Source organism: Heterocephalus glaber, unplaced genomic scaffold (genome assembly GCF_053883595.1).
Source record: "Heterocephalus glaber isolate CG9 unplaced genomic scaffold, H.glaber_assembly_v1.0 deba00000071, whole genome shotgun sequence".
NCBI classification, from domain to species: Eukaryota; Metazoa; Chordata; class Mammalia; order Rodentia; family Bathyergidae; genus Heterocephalus; species Heterocephalus glaber.
Genome location: NW_028258137.1, coordinates 16,732,884 through 16,738,465, shown reverse-complemented (window position 1 = coordinate 16,738,465; position 5,582 = coordinate 16,732,884). Strand labels below are relative to the sequence as shown.

Sequence of the window (5,582 nt, the reverse complement as noted above, 5' to 3'; positions counted from 1 at the left end):
CTTGTCACCTGTGCTCACAGACGCTGATTGACTCAGCAAGGAAGGCTTTCCAGTTCCTTTGCCTCTGAATACATCTCAAAGGAATACATAACCCCAAGGAGCTCTTTGATCCTAAATCCATGGGAAAAACCAATCTATAGGGTCTCGAGCGGAAAAAAGCTCAGACCAGGAATACAAATCCTAGTTTAGGACACTAAATATTTCAACATTTTTTGAAATGTTAGAGTTGAAAGAGAGAGGGAAAAAAGTTATTTAATATAATCTCTGAATTTTCCATTTGAGACTGGCTTGTTCAAATTCATTCAGCCAGCAAGTGACAAAGTTAGAGTCCAACCCAGGTCTTTAGCTGGAGAGGATACATGATGGTTAAGGAAATGCAGGGCTCGGTGGTGTCACATCCAGGCCTCACCGACTGGAGAACCTCGGGGCAAGTTCCTAACTCCTCTCAGCATTAGTTTTACCATTTGTAAAATGGTCAGAACAATAGGACCCACCACCAAGCATAGCTATACTGCATGTAAAGTGTTTAGTACAACATCCCGCCTAAAAGAAATGCTTAATAAAAGGTTAGCTGTTATCCTACAGATTCCTTTACGTTGCCTTGCATCAAATTCCTAGTGCTTTTACAGGTTAACTTGCCCCAACATCTTTTTTGTTTCGGTGAGATTCTTCTTCTCCTCTTCACACTTCCAACTCTCACCCACTGTATACCAAGAAAAGGAGGAGGGTTGAACTTTATAATAACCTTTCTGTCCTCAGGTAGTGTAACAGTTTCTCCAGCAGGAAATGCTAGACATTCTAACACACCCATGCAACTTGTTTTCTCTTAAGCTATCTGCCCTCTGGCCTGTATTTTCAGTATGGTTTCCAAGTTGCTGACAAGCAGAAACAGGACCAACATGAAGCAAGTATTGAGGCTTCAAATGCAGCAGCCAGATCTACTGGACTCATTTAGAATACTTGATCAATTTTCAGTCTCACAACGGGCACCACTAACAACAGAAGAGGCTCTTAACAGCCAGTGGGGGCTTGGGTTGATAAGTCTCAGCACCTTTGGAAAGTGGGGGCCAGGTTCTGTGTGTACATGCTTTGAAAAAACCAGAAACCTACCTCACATTAGCTTGAGCAGTAAAAGGCGAATTTAGTGCTTTCTGTAACCAGAAGACCAGATTTCACTTATGCCCAGATTCAGGTGTTTAATAATGTCCTCAAGGCACCTTTCTGCTTTGTTGGACTCCACTATTCTCACTCCATTGAGTCCATTATTCTTCCTACTTGGCAGACAAAACATCTATGGGAGAGCTCCAGCTCTTTTTTCCAGTTTAGCATTCTTAAAGTAGTATTCTTCCTAACCTCCTACCTCTTAATTTGCTTTCCCTGATTGGCTGCTTTAAATCATGTGCCCATTTCTGAAACAGCAGGGCCAGAAAAACGAGCTTCTCTGATTGGATAGATTGGATCACATGCTCCGTCTCTGTCACCAAGGAGAAGTAGAACATAGTTATCTTCAACCCCACTAGCTTCACATAGAACAGAACAGGAATAGTCCCACAAAGAAAGACGAGGCTGCCAAAACCAGAGGAAAGGGAAAAGCTGGCAGATATATAAATCATAAATATCAAAGTCTATAACAGCACCTATGTACATTTTTCTGAAGTGGTGGTTTTATAGCTTGGTTCACATCCTCAAAGTGTCCTATAATCCTAGAAACAGAACTTTTGGAGAGGAAAATGCTTCCTTCTATGCCAGATATTTCCTTGTGTGGAAAGCCATGAACTAATATTATTATAGACAGCTAAATTAGGTAAAAATATAGGCAATCAGACAGGGCTAGGCCCTTAAGAAGGGAGTCAGTGCAGAAGATGAGAACACATTACAACTGCAGCCAGAAGTGCATCTGTCAAAGGCCAGGCTTCAAGATAAAGATGGAATAACCAGGCCTACATGCTTCCCCAAGGGGTAAGTAATAAATTAAAGATTATACTATAATTGGTATCACCTGGTCCATTAAGTCTAGACAGATGGCAGTCACCCAGGTGGGTGACCAAGACCTCCTGATCCATCCCTTCCTAAAAAGATTTCTGTGCTTTCCATGTACACTTGTTATGTGACCTGCTTCCTTCCCCATTGGATCAATATGACCCAAGTGGCTATACTTGTAATCTTATTGGTTGATCATAGTTTTGACCTACATTATACCCAGCTCGTGATTTTGTACCCAGCTAGTGATTTTGCTCTATAAAACTTCCTTTGAGAAGTGGGCTTGTTGGCAACCTAATTTCAGGTCCCCTCCTTTCTCTCAGGAGCTGTTTCTCTCAATAAATTTTTCTACTCTTAACTTCCGTTGTTCCTTAGTATTCATTCTTTGGTTTCAGGGAACACAAACTCAGTATATCTGACATCTAGCAGGTTGAGAGTTATATTATTTCTCCTATATCAATATAGCACTCCAGACTCTTTCTCCCCTTATTCCTGTACATAGGGAAAGGAGGGCATTAGGAGAAATGGGCCTGAGCTGCCTAGGGTTTTTTCCTACCTAAGCTCTGAGGATCAAGTTTCTGAGAGGGGACTAAGAGGGTAGTTTGGAGGTAGAACATTGTCTATCATGTGAGAGGCCCTGGGTTCAAGGAAGGAAAGAAGGAAAGAACATATTTGGAGGGAGCACAAGTTTTTCTCTCCAGTCTGATCTGACACTGGGACTGATAAAAATCTGCTCTAATCAGATAAAAGGAAAGGGGCCGGGGATTTAGCTCAGTGGCACCATGCTTGCAAGCACAATTCCTGAGTTTGATCCCTGGTACTGAAAAATAAAAAAATACAGATATAAGGAAGTCTATTTGGCACATACATTCAGCCACATTCTCCAACTTGTATCCTTTATCGAAAGATAATCTAGCCGGAGATTTAGCTCAGTGGTTCCGCTGCCTGCCTCATAAGCACAAGGTCCCGAGTTCGATCCCTGGTACCAAAAAAAAGATAATCTACCTTCTGACTTTTTTCTCCCCTCGCTGATTAAAAGCCTGAGCAGGGAGGAGGCCTGTTATTTATTGAGTCCTTTGTGGAAAGTCAGTAAGAACCACTGGCCCGGGGCATGAGGCATCCACAGATTCACCCTTTTATTCTCTCCTTCCTTCTGAGTCCCCACCTGGAGGAGCAAGTTGTTCGCCTTGGGAAATAACAGAAAGAGTGGGGCAGTAATAGCAAGCTCAGAGGGAAATCACAAGAAAGGCAAGAAGGTTAGATTTACTTACAGTAAGAGGAACTGAGTTATTTCATGTGGAGAGAGGAACAAAAACAATGGAGAGGTGACTTCACTGTGGCCTTCACCAGGACCACGAGGAGGGTGTGGCATCCCTAGTATTTTTCCATGGCCTCACTCTGACCCGGATCAGAGTCACATCTGGCCCCCTTCACTCCCATCCCACTGTTATGCTTCTGTATCCACCTCTTGGGAAACAAATTGTTCCACTTCCACAGAGAGCTACAGGAGGTTGGGTCACACAAACCAACTTAAACAATTTTATTATTACTTATTTTTAATTACAAAAGTAATTTATACTATTTTGGACCGGGGATTTAGCTCAGTGGTTCCGGCGCCTTCCTCGAAAGCTCAAGGTCCCGAGTTCCATCCCCAGTACCAAAAGAAAGAAAGTAATATATACTATTTAGAAAGAATGAAACAGATAAAGAAAAGTATCATGATGAAAGCTAAAATCAACTCTTAAGCCCTTAACTTCAAGATAGCTATTTAGTGTTTTGTTTTGCTACTATCCAAACTTTTTTTCTATACATATTTTTTTGCTTTTTTTTTTTTGGTACTGGGGATCGAACTCGGGTCCTTGCACTTGTTCAGCAGGCAGTGAAACCACTGATGTTTTTGGTTTTTTGAGACAGGGTCTTGCTATGTAGTTCAGGCTGGCTCTGAACTCACTATGTAGCCCAGGGTGGCCTCGAACTCGAAGCGGTCCTTCTGCCTCAGCCTCCTGAGTGCTGAGATTACCAGCGTGCACCACCACGCTCTGCTAAAATTTCTTATTCCTGGGCCCTACTTGTGTTGGGCTGGAAAGCGGGCATGAGAGCTGCCGCTCCCGGCTGTGAACCTGTGTGGTCTGGAGTGCGGAGGTCCCCTGTGGCCTCCAGGAAGTCACCATGCCTAAAGCACCACAGAGAAAATGCACAGAAAAAAAAATCATCCACCTGTATAGTAGAAAAGCTGCTCAAATTACAAGAGAGGCCCACAAAAAAGAAAAGAAGGAAAAATTGAAGAATGAAAAGGCTTTACGTCTCAACCTTATTGGTGAAAAACTGCAGTGGTTTCAAAATGAGCTGGATCCCCCAAAAATGAGATATTCAAAGAAAGACGCTTGTGAATTAATTGAAAGGTGTTTAAATGATTCAGCAGTGAGCTGGAGCAGATCGAGTTACACAACAGCATCAAGGACAGGCAGGGAAGGCGCCACCAACCCCGGGAGATGGTCATCAAGCAGACGATGGAGCATGAACTACAGCAGTACGAAGGCTATGGCCTTGAGACTCCAGACATTTTACATGGAAGTAGTCTGAAAACCTTTAAGGAATGGGATTTGGATCTGAAGAAATTGCCAAACATTATAATGAGAAAACTTTGTGCGAATGATGCAGTTGCTAAGCACAATAAGAAAACTCAGAACTTAACTATAGACAAAGATTAAGGGCAATTGGAACTAAAAGGCCAATCAAGTGACTCAGATGAAGAAATGACTCCTGTGGCCTCATTGTCCTTACTTGAGTTGAAAATAAGTAATATGAGAACTTTAAGTCACACTCACTACTCAGGAGAAATAATTATCTAGTATTTGCTGTTTTTAACTCATTCTCTCTCATAACGTGAATCACATTTGCAGTTTCAAATATGGTAGTGTAATTTTTATTTTAAAATGAAACTTGTGTTTCATTTATATTAAGTTGCTAAAATAGAAGATATATTCTGTTTTTCATTACTATAACAAAATACCGGAGGCTAGATAACTTATAAAGAAAAGAAATTTATTTAGCTCATGGTTTTGGAGGCTGAATGTCTAGGCAGCACACTGCTGGCTCTGGCGAGGCCTCCTCTTGTTGCTACACATCATGGTGCATGGTTATCACAGTGATGGGAGGGCACAAGAGAGGGAAAGATCACATGGCAAGACAGGAAGCCAGAAAATGGAAGGGTTCCATAATGACAACCCACCAGGCCCTGTCTCTTAAAGGCCCAAGAGAATTGAATGATTTCAGGTTAGCTCCATTTGATTATTATATTATTTTCTGCTTTCTCATTGTGAAAAGTGATGATAGGTTTTATTCAGACCTAAAGGTTAGAGAACTAATGATTATAATTGTTACTTCTGAGATACATTACTTAAATTAATATATTAAACATATTTCAAGTATCATGACAAACATGGATATTCTAGAATTTTGCTCTTCAAATAACTTACTAAATGCTAATATATATTAGTCTGTCTTTTAAAGGATGCAAGTATAAGTTTTCAAGAAAAGGAAAAAATAGTGCTGTGTGAGATTAACTAGGTATCAACTAAATTGTTAACAATTTATACAAA

At 41.1% G+C, this 5,582-nt stretch overlaps 1 pseudogene; it reads left to right on the top strand.

The window, feature by feature from the left end:
- Positions 1 to 3,737: 3,737 nt before the first annotated feature.
- Positions 3,738 to 5,582, top strand: LOC106009265 (translation machinery-associated protein 16 pseudogene; annotated as a pseudogene).